Source organism: Berghia stephanieae, chromosome 3, assembly GCF_034508935.2.
Source record: "Berghia stephanieae isolate SIO BIC M18660-M18661 chromosome 3, UCSD_Bste_1.3, whole genome shotgun sequence".
Classification (NCBI taxonomy): domain Eukaryota; kingdom Metazoa; phylum Mollusca; class Gastropoda; order Nudibranchia; family Aeolidiidae; genus Berghia; species Berghia stephanieae.
In genome coordinates, this window is record NC_088362.1 from 4434408 (window position 1) to 4446681 (window position 12274).

General features: G+C 35.1%; 1 protein-coding gene across 2 annotated transcripts in view; it reads right to left on the reverse strand.

Annotated features, from left to right (window-relative positions):
- The window catches only part of LOC144967052 (synaptotagmin-7-like), a 684381-nt gene that overhangs the window by 394932 nt on the left and 277175 nt on the right, over positions 1-12274 (reverse strand). The window lies entirely within an intron of this gene.

Here is a 12274-nt window from a genome sequence, read left to right on the forward strand (position 1 = left end):
TATATATATATATACAATGAGTGAAAATCAACTCAAATATTGTCTAATACGGCCGTTTCGACACTCAATGCGTTTCTTCAGTTGGCTGATCTTCTTTTACGCGCCATTACGCACCACACAACAAAATGAACACCATCACCAGATCTACGCTCCATCAAAGAAGATCAACCAACTGAAGAGGCGCATCGAGTGTCGAAACGGCGTATTGGACAAACTGTGAGTTGATTTTTACTTATTTTATAATGCTCTGAATTGGTGGTCTCGTGGTATGACACTCGCCTTCGGATCGGAGGGTCCTGGGTTCGAGTCCCGCTCTGAGCGGCGCATTATTGAGTCCTTCGAAAAAGGCTTTTTACTCACATTCTCTCACCGTAATATCAGGTGTAAAATGAGTACAGTGCCGTTAACAGCGATGACTCTGTCGAAAAGAAAAAGTAAACTCGCCCAATTGACATCATGTCCTACATGTTAAGTGTTGCTGTTAGCTTGGGACCCCTAGATTCATGGCTATAGCTCTATGTATAAACTCAATTGTTTTTAATCTATCAGAAGTTATTCAGAATGGATGGATACAGACTAATACGACGGACGTCACTTGTTCAAACATTGGACAAAACTTCATCAATAATAGATTAATCTGGAAAGCTATTGTCTAAACAGAACGTGACCTGTAACACATTATGCATAGCGATTGTGATGTATCAAACAACTGATGGTGATATCATAGAGGAAGCCGTCTGTTTGGCGCTTGTAAGTTATGTATTTCGGATCGGAAGGTCCTGGGTTCGAGCCTCGCGCTCGGGGCATAGTTGAGTCCTTGGAAAAGACTCTTTACTCACATTCTCTCACCGTACTCAGGTGTAAAATGAGTACCTGGCCGTTAACAGCGTTGTCTTTGTCCGAAAAATTGTAATATTGCCTAATAGGCGTTATGTCCCGCCCTACATGTTAAATGTTGCTGTTGACCAGGGACCCCTTGTAAAGCGCTCTGAGCACATTTAGTGGATATTGCGCTATATAAAAGCTCAATTTAATTTAATTTTTAATTTATGTAGTTTGAGATCATGAGGGCTTTTGAACCTCACTTCCGTCTCCCTATCACAATCTTTCTAAAGACCCCAGAAGAAAAAAATATGTATATATATATATATATATATATATATATATATATATATATATATATATATATATATATTTATTTATATAAGCAGTAGTGCCAAAGAAACTAGTTTCTTTTGAAAAGTATCCCGAAAAAAATCAGCTTCATTTGACTGAGAAGGGAATCTCAGAACTTTGTGAGGCTGTGAGATCCAACGCCTATAGATAGAATGAAGTTGACGTCATTCCGGTCTTTGCTTTTTATTTTTTTTTTTGCCATCCGCGTTTATGAGTAATTCTCACTAAACTGTATTAACCAGACTATAAACGTTAAAGGTTACACATAGTTTTGTATGTTGGTCCGTTATACTTCCGGATGGCAATGTTGTGAGCTTCTTAGCCAAGCGCATACTATCTATACACGATATCGTATCGTAGTGATATCGATACTAAAGACACTGATTTTATTGTCATTTCTTTCCCTAATGAAGGCAATATATATAGTTGTCTTGATTTTTAATAGCAGTAGAAAATTCTAAATCATGACCCTCTTCTATAATACTTTATTTTCGAGGTGATAGGTAAGATATTTGCTCGTATCGTCTTACAATTCATCATCTCAGCTTTATTTTTATTTATTACTTTAAGAAAGGTTGGCAAGTTACTCGTATATCAATCTGTAAAAATAGTTTTATAATTTTATTTTCAGATTTTGCTTGTTATTCTGTGATCATTGGCGGAATTTTAACATTGTCAGGACGGAAGAATGTTAACCTCTAACACTATCTTTTAAAGAATATTATAAAATTTCAACAACAGTTTCAGCACCGACTACTGATTGGGCATTTTACGTTGACCAAAACAATGTCTTTAACAGACTTTAAGACACGCGTGACTATAAGCCCCACCACCCAAATTTTCTCCAAGTCACATTAGACTGTTCCCCTCTCAGCCAAGGACTGTGGTCATGGCCAGGAACAAATTAAGCAATCTTATTTCAAGACAAAGATAGAACACTTCTTATTCTTGTAGAGTAGTCTCTCTCTCTCTCTCTCTCTCTCGCTCTCTCTCTCTCTCTCTCTCTCTCTCTCTCTCTCTCTATTTTCACCAAATAAGATAGAGCATGTGGGTGTTAGTAGAAAAAAAATATTTTGATCCACGCCTCGAAGTCTCTTGTGTGGATCACAAATTGTTATAATAGCATCAAAATTAACTTAAGGTTTCTATTTTCGAATACGCCAAACCAAAACGGTGAACACCAAGGGAGATAATAAAACGTAACTAGATACCATCTATTTCAATTATTCAGATAAATACTACTTCCGACTGGTAGATGTACTCTTTGCAACTGGTGGTGGGGTTGATGAGGCGGGGGGGGGGGGGGGGGGGGGGGGGGGAGGGGGGTGGATGATTCGTAATTATTATGTAACTATTTGGAAAATAAATGTGGGTATTGTCTTAACCACCCCTCTATCCAGACAGTACAATTGGAGCCGAGTCGCATTTTGCTCAGATCCAAAACTGCTCAGCTTGTAGAGTATTCTCTTCTAACGAAAGAGTGAAAATGGAGAGGCTTCGTATGGGAACAAAACAGACAATGGACGTTATATTTTATTTGTTTTCCACGTTAATTTGTGTATTGTTGTGCTGACGACGGGTTTGTACCCGAAACGTCCATTGTCTGTTTTGTTACGATACGAAGCCTCTCCATTATCACTCTTTCGTTAGTAATTTACGATCACCGGCTTCAGGCAGCCCCTACCTACTGTTTTCTAGTATTCTCTTCACAACCCAAGGTCCGTTATGAATCTCGGGTGCAGCTGAGATATTTCTAACCAACCCATTATTTAAAAAGGTGACTTGTATATGTATATATATATATATATATATATATATATATATATATATATATATATATATATATATATATATATATATTAGATTATCATAATACTATAGGTAAAAATGAAAAATCAGACTGTTGCTCTGTACTATAGAGATATATAACAAATTAATATCGTGTCTCACAAGAGTACATCTCTGAAAGCGTTATCAGACTGGTGCTTTGTATCGTAGAGATATAAATTAACGAATAATTATCGTATCTGACATGAGTACACGTAATCAGATTGTTGCTCTGTACTATAAAGATATATAACGAATAAATATCGTGTCTGACAAGAATACATCTCTGAAAGCGTTATCAGACTGGTGCTCTGTGCCATAGAGATATTTAACTAATAAAGATAAATTCCTGATCAGTTCATAATTTCAAAAGGAGTCTTCTAAGATCACGAGTGGCTGGAATGTATCAAATTAGATTATGATAACGATATCGAGGTGAGAATGGAGACGATGACGACGACGATGACGACGACGACGATGATGATGATGATGATGATGATGAGGATGATAATGATGATGATGATGATGATGAAGATGATGATGATGATGATGACGATGATGATGATGAAGAAGATGATGATGATGATGATGATGATGATGATGATGATGATGATGATGATGATGATGATAATGATAAGGAAAGCATATAGAGAGCATTGAAGGGAGGGGGGGGGGGGTCTAATTGAACTAGTCGAGTACTGTGCCAGAGACTCCATCGGCGGAAGTCCGTAGTTGTTTACATCATTTAGATTGGCTAGCAATTGTGTCGTTACAGAATAAGTGGGTCAGAATGTCTGCACGTGAAAGACGGACATAATGGTACCGGAATCTTGTCAGAGAGGGAGATGACAGGGGTAATGAGGTATAAGCTCCTGGTGACGTGCTGTGAAGAAAATACGTCGGCGTTGCCAGTTTGGCGATTTTAAAGCCAAATTTTAAAAAACGGCTTTTGTAAAAGTTGTTTGTTATAGATAGAACGAAAATGACGTCATTCATGTCTTTGTAATTTTTTTTTTTTTTTGCCATCCGCGTTTATGAGTAATTCTCACTGAATTGTATTAACCCGACTATAAACGTTCATGGATACACACAGCTTTGTGTGTTGGCCCGTTCTACTTCCGGATGGCAATGTTATGAGCTTCTTAGCCAAGCGCATACTATCTATACAGAAATTGGGTTTGGCATTTTGGCATTGTTGGTATTTTATTACACAACTATCAGAAAAACATTTATTTTTCTTCACCTCTTAGTTGGCAATGCAAATTATGATTTTCACGGTTATGCGATAAGAGAATTTAGATTTATTTATACTTCTAATGTGCATTGTAACAGAAAAAATGATGAATAAAGCAATTGGCAAGACGTTGGCTACAATATAAGGTGATTTCAGTGCAGTAAGGAAGATGATATAGGAAATTTGTAGATATGAAATTAAAAGTAGTGAAGAAAAAATAAGACAAAGGAGGACTGGGTCAAATAAAATAGGGAACGGAAGGTCCCACGAGTGATCAATTAATCTGCAAATTTTGACATTACCTAAAAGTCTAATTCAGGCATAGAAGCAAAGGATGTAGCAATGAAGGATGTGTTTGACTGTTGGAGTGATTTTGTAGCCGAATGAATGAAAATGTGTGATACTTAAAAAAAACTATTGTAAAGCACCTCTGAGCACTATTTGTGTATATTGGCATTATATCAAATTATAATAATGAAGGATAGACTTGCCGAATGAATGAACATGTGTGATACTTAAAAAAAAACTATTGTAAAGCACCTCTGAGCACTATTTGTGTATATTGGCACTAGACTCTATATCAAATTATAATACTGAAGGATAGACTCGCTTGTTTATAAACTATCATATTATACAATAAACAGTATTCAAAACTAATAAAAATTTATTGGAACATAACAGTAACAGCGAGATTATTTAACAAGAAAAAGTACTACACATTTGACTGTCTCCCTCCCAGCTAAGGATCCCCACCAGGACCAGGAAAAGAACATCGACCAATCTCAATCCACAACAAAGCCAGATAGAGAGCAACATGGAAAAAGAAAATAGATAACTATTGGGGATAAAAAGATACAGCAGGTGACCTCCTGTCCACCACGGGTAACCTCACCTTACATTGTAAATTTAAATTGAGCTTTATATAGCGCAATATCCACTACATGTGCTCAAAGCGCTTTACAAGGGGTCCCTGGTCAACAGCAACAATTAACATGTAGAACGGGACATGACGCCTGAAAGGCGATATTACAATTTTTCGGACAAAGACAACGCTGTTAACGGCCAGGTACTCATTTTACACCTGAGTAGGGTGAGAGAATGTGAGTAAAGAGCCTTTTCCAAGGACTCAACTAAGCGCCGAGCGCGAGGCTCGAACCCAGGACCTTCCGATCCGAAAGCGAGTGTCATACCACTAGACCACATAGCCGCTTTTAAACAACATTGATTTAATATGCTTTAATAAAAAGGAAAGACAATTACTTTCTTATTCTCCTATAGGGAATGAGATAAGGGGAAGAGTAGCGTCCCGGGGGAGAAGTTATTTGTAAACAAACCAACTACAAGCCAAGCGCTCCAAATACAAAATTTATTATTCATATTTCTGTACAAAAATACATATCACAATCAATGTTATGCATTTTTGTACAGAAATATGAATAATAAATGGTCTATTTGAGCGCTTGGCGTGTAGCTGGTTTGTTTACAAATAACTTCTCCACCTGTGACGTCCGATCAAGGGACGCTACTCTTCCGCTAATCTCATTCCCTATAACTGTCCATACGGCCTTGAGCAGGGACCTCTAAATGAATGAGTAATTTACCAGCTTTTATAAAGAATGGCCATACACTGAGAGTTTACCGCAAAATTCATTCATATTGAATGACAACACGAGCAAGTGATAATTGAACGATTCCATTCAGGGCAGCAACGTCAATCAGCTAATGGGGTGTCAGTCGCATCGATGCGATAGGCTGATAAATCACAACAGGAATAGTAACTCCATATATGTGGCAAATCGACACAAAACGGCGATATATCGGAATGAACATGTTTCTTAAAACTGTAATTTCAGCTTAACGCATAAATGTGACCATATGTATCAAAACGGTATTATGTCGGGATGATTCAGAACACAAAAAGTGAATTTAGAGATAGAATTATGAGAAATTGGACCTTAGAAGTATTTTTAATGCAAAAAAATAGTATCTATACTCCATCATGACGTAGAAAAATTAAACGCACTTTAAAAAAAAGGACAATCCCGAAACATCCTCATCATTTGTTTCTAGAATTAAATCGTAACTTATATTATTTGCCTTTATTATCTTTAATATTTACATTTGAATTTGCGACAGGTTTTTACATTATTAAATTGCACACACGTCGATCGTAAAATGGAAAATAAAACTTAGATAATTCTATTACGAGAACAATCGTTTCATAACTAAATTACCTTGATACCAATATTATCCTAACACTATTATAACACGTTACATTCGTCAATTATTAACAGTAGCATCGTCGTAGGACTGGGTTCCGTGTATTTCCCTGAACAAACACAATTAATAGACAGAGGGCAACGAGCTAAATGTATTACGTACGCGGAGAATTAGCCGAGCATTATGCTAGCCTACGAAATTAGTCAATAGGGAATGAGATTAGCGGAAGAGTAGCGTCCCTTGATTGGACGTCACCCATAGTCTGTGACGTCTGAAAAGTTATTAGAGTTAGAGAGAGAACGTCATGTTGGTTGTGCGCATGCGTTTCTCGTCCTCGCTTCCGGTGAAAGCGGCTTGAGACACTTCAAAACCAAATTGACGTTCTCTCTGTAAGGTGACGTCCAATCAAGGGACGCTACTCTTCAGCTAATTTCATTCCCTATTACGTACGCGAAGAATTAGTCGAGCATTATGCTAGGCTACAAAATTAGTCAATAGTGTCTCTCTCATAAGCTAACATTATACTTTCCGCCGTTTTCTGAAAAATCACTTTTTAAAAATAAAATTTGGCCAGAAAATTCATCCTACATATGTGACCGTCCGTATCAAAACGGTATTAAACCGGGATGATTCAGAACCCAAAAAGTGAATTTAGAGATAGAATGATGAGAAATTGGACCTTAGAAGTTTTTGTAATGCAAGAAATAGTATTTATACTCCAGCATGACGTAGAAAAATTAAACCCAAGTTTGATATGAGTGGCAATGAATTCAGTTTCCCTCACCGAGTGGATCCCGACATAATACCGCTTTGAGACGGCAGGTCTCAAATATCGATCGATTAATTTGATTCATATCTTCTCAAAACTTTCAAACCTGAGACTTTATTATTGAAGTTCCGGTATTTAGAGTTTTTAACAATATGACAGATACTTTAATAGATCAATCTTTGAAGTTAGAGTTTCCTGGCCAAAATTTCTTTTTAAATATATTTTTTTCCAAACTACGTCAAATTTGTCATAACTTATTTATTATAGCTATAAAAACTTGACACTGTGTTGTAGAGCTCATTTTGCTGAACAATATTATGTATAGAATGTAGGTACTTCTAAATCTTCTGTTTGAGTAAGAAAAATCTATTTTTGTGTTGGGTGGATGTGAAATTTTGGGGAAAATTCTGAAACTGGCCGGTAAGGAAGGGGTTAAATAGGTCAATATTATAAGGACGAGTTTTCTGGCCAAATTTTTTTAATCCGTGTTTTTCAAGAGTACGACAGTTAACTGGTTAATATCAGATTGTCATAATAATATATAATATAACATATATTATATGAGTGTTGCTGGGTACTCGTAGGTACGAAAGTGCTCGATAATGATGGTTAGAGCTAATATAAAATATAAATTGTCACTCACATTATATTATGGCCAAGACGTACGTTTCTGTGGCTTTCGTCCACATAATATAATATATATATTTTGTGTTTACTTGAGAAAGGCCAAAGGCTGAAAAGTCGTTTGTTTTGTGTGTAGTTCATTCATGAGTCAGATTTATTCCCTTTATCTTTATCTCCATTTTATTGACTCATTTAGGCACCTCTATTTATTGGTTAATATCACCGATAATTCCGATATCATTACACTCGTTTTATTTGTTGTTGTTTTTAAGGGTTTTACGGCGCTTCCAACACATTTAGGTTATATCAGCGACAGTAAAAAGAAAGAAAATGGGATAGTAAAAAGTTCTAGAATTACAATTAAAGCATCCAAGAGAAAGTAAGACATAGGGGAACTGGGAACAAGTAGGGATCAGATGTAAATTCCAAGAGCACATCATCAATGTATTTAGTTTGAGATCACCTATAAGTATCATCCGGACACAAGAACAAAATCCAACAAAGAGGAATACACTCAAATGCTTACATTATACATTAAAAAATAACAAATATACTAATACATAACGGAGAGATGATTTACAAGAAAAAAAATATAATCTCCCAAAACAATAACTATGCCTTTGACTGTTTCCCTCCCAGCCAGGACTCCGACCAGGGCCAGGAAAAAAACTAAGTAATCTCATTCCAAGACAAAGACAGAAAGCATGTTGGAAAACAGATATAAGGGGATAGAAGACACAGTGTGTACCTCCCTGCCCGCTATGGGAGGTTAGGATCCCCACCCAGCTCGTTTTATTTGATTAACAATGTATTTGGAATCTCGGCTGTTTATCACCGTTGATCGAATGCATTGCGTGCATCGTTTCATTCATTGATGGGAAACCGAGAAATATTCAAACGGCCCATTATTGTTCAACACATAAAAACATTAGCATACGGCAATACAGCATTATAGAGTGTGGAAATATTAGGTATAGCTAGTGTTCGATCATAAAGGAGAGTCGGCCCAGAATTTATCTAATGGTATATTATTTAAAAGAATTCTAAAGAGAGTTAGAGAGCGAGAGAGACTGAGAGTAAGATAGATAGATATAGTTAGTGAGAGAGAGAGAGAGAGAGAGAGCGAGAGAGAGAGAGAGAGAGAGAGAGAGAGGGAGATAAATTTGAATGGATTGAAGTTATTGTTATGCGCCTAGAGCTTTATTGTATAGAGGATTGGGCGCAATATAAATAAATTTCATTATTATTATGATTATTATTAAAGGCATTCATGAATATCATCGATATATAAATATGCATATAAAGAACGAATCTGACGGCAATCAGCTCTTTGTTATTGTAATTGTTATTATACAGCCCTTTTAATGATTATTTTTCATTAAATTCTATCAATGAGACTATATAAACGTTCAAGGTCACAAATAATTTTGTGTGCTGGGGCTTTATATCAGGACGACGGATGCTGTGAGTATTTTACCTAAACGCATAGCATAAATATATATATATATATATTTAATATATAATACTCTCTCTCTCTCAATCTCTCTCTCTCCCTCTCTCTCACTCTCTCTCACTCTCTCTCTCTCACTCTCTCTCTCTCTCTCTCTCTCTCTCTCTCATAAGGCCGCTAATGGGTACAGAATTTATCCCGATTTCTATAACGTTAAACGGAAAGTACTTGGCGGTAGACAAGCGTCCTATCCAAAGGATAGCAAGCAATTGCTATTGTCCCTTTCACGCTATAGAGACTGGGATAAACTCCGGCTCTATGGGCTAAATGACTCTTGATGGACTATTCTAAAAAATTGATTCCATAGAAGCTCAGTGAGACAGCATCAGTAGCAACAATTGGTGTATTATCAACGATATGGGCGTTTTGTTAAGATCTATTCATTACATTCTTTGATCGGTATCCAGTTCTTATTAGAGACAAAATCAAACACGGTTGTAAGAAAACCTTGGTAGGGATCTGGTGGGGGTACCAAGCGGTAATGAGCATCCCTCTCTTACGGCGAAGAAGTATTGTTATTTATAATAGATAAGGGCTGTTTAAATAATAATGATGATGATGATGATGATGATGATGATGATGATGATGATGATGATGATGATAATGATGATGATGATGATGATGATGATGATGATGATGATGATGATGATGATGGTGGTGGTGGTGGTGGTGGTGGTGCTGAAGTAGATGATTATAGTGGTGGTAGTTTTGGTGGTGGTGGTGGTGTTGGCATTGGTGATTGTCTCATTACTCCATAGACAATATTTTTTTTATAAGTAAGCTTTTTTCTCAATGCAAAATCGGGATTAGAAAAAGGGAAGTAATCTAATGACTTTCAAATACCAAGAGTATTTCCTGAATTACCACCCTTGAAAGAGTATTAATATTATTTTCATTATTCACTTCCTTCCGTCGCAAAACCATCTTGAGAAATAAAATCTCATTATAATTACATTTTTCAAAATAATAAATAGCCTACTTCTTTTTTTTTTTCTTTCTCTTTTTTTTTCTATCTAAATTTTAAGAAATCGAAATGAAATTACTAGCAAATCATAATCAAAATTATAAATAACAAAATTATGTTTGATGTTGATGTTAACACCAAAAAAAAAAAGAAAGAAATTAATTTGTAAAGAACAACTTAATTGGAATAAAAAAGGAAAAGAAATATACGATTTAGGAAATTGGTAATATAAAAAGTGCGAATATTGTAATTAATATTGAAGTAAAAGGATAGATGAGCAGGAAAATTATCAACTCTTAGATAAAGTATTATATTTATTGTTGATTCAATTACTTTTGAAGTCGCAAAATTTCAGATCTCCATTCTGAAATGTTAAAGAGAATTATCTAGATGTTTTTAACTTCTAACTGCTTTGAATCTTAAATCTTTGCTGAAATCGTATTACTTAAAACCGTATGTATGTTTTAAAACTTTACATAATAATATGTTCTTAAGATTGTATGTATGACCAGGTCATTGTGTGCCTGAGTGCATATGTGAAGAATACGCTAATGTCCCCTTTTCATAGTTTCAAAAACCTAGTCTGCAAATGTAATTTTTTTGATAAACGATTTATGATTTTGAAAACAAAGTGTTATTGTTATGTAATTAAAATGTATGTTTCTTTAGGTTATCGTATTTGTAATTTTAACATTCAGCACTGCACAATCATAATAAATATGAAAGTAAATGTTATAGTGATAATTTTAAAAAGGATTGAATACAAAAGAATAAAAAGTGATTTGAATCATAATGAAAAGAAAGACAGTGCGGAAAATGCAAAATAAATCTGTACCCAACAGCTTAATTGTGACCAACCGCGTCATAACCGGTGTTATGTCGGAACGAAATAGATATCTAGTTGTGGAAAATTTGAATCTATAGTCAAATTATGAAAAATGTTTAGGAGGTAAAACAAACAAAACAATCCAGATGAATTCATTTTTTGCACACCATGGGCGGCACTAAAAAAGCGCATTCCGTAAAAACGCAACTCACCCGTCGTTTAATAAACAAACCAATCAAACTGGAATAATAAATAAAATCATCTAGATATCTATGGCCAAAGCCTTCAGTCAAATTCCAAAATCCTTACTGGCTGGGGTAATTGAAATTGTAGGGAAAATATGACAGCTATCGACAGATTTCAACAAATTGTCTAGATAAATGTGCGCGAAAATTGGAATTCATAACTTGGGTTTAAAAGATGAAAAAATGGTAGAATTTTGGTAGATACTCCACTCCATGTTATTTGCTTTAAAGAGATATATTTTAATCTCTGGGCACATTTAATTTGAAATGAGTTATTTTACTATAAGATTTGAATGATATGGTTATAAAATTGAGAAAGTTTTTACAGTTTTGTTTGTTTTTCTTTACTGCAATAATTTTTTGCCTTGCGGTATATTGGGTTTAATATATAATTTTAACTCACTCAACCCTAACACCGACTATATCCGTAGTTTACCCGGAGTTACTTTTACCCCATGTCTATTTATTACATTTTTATGAGACAAATTATAGGCGTGGTATCAAAGCTAATGTTTTTTAGTTTTTATATATTAATATATAATGGCAGTTGAATAAAACTATCTATGTACATGCTCACTTTTAATCCATTTTTTTTCCAATTTTGAAAAGTAGCAAAAATCTCTAGGATTCATTGAGTTAAAGAGACATATCTTTATCTTGCAGGGCACATTTGAAATGAGTTATTTTACTCTAAGATTTAAATGATATGGTTTTAAAAATTGAGACAGTTTTGTTTGTTTTTCTTTGCTGCAATAATTTTTGCCTTGTAAATTGGGGTTAAAATACAATTGTAAGCATCTAATCTGCAATTGTTATTTAAAACACAGTATATGCAATGTTAACGAAATACCAAATACTGTGTTCTTTGATAAAACGGCA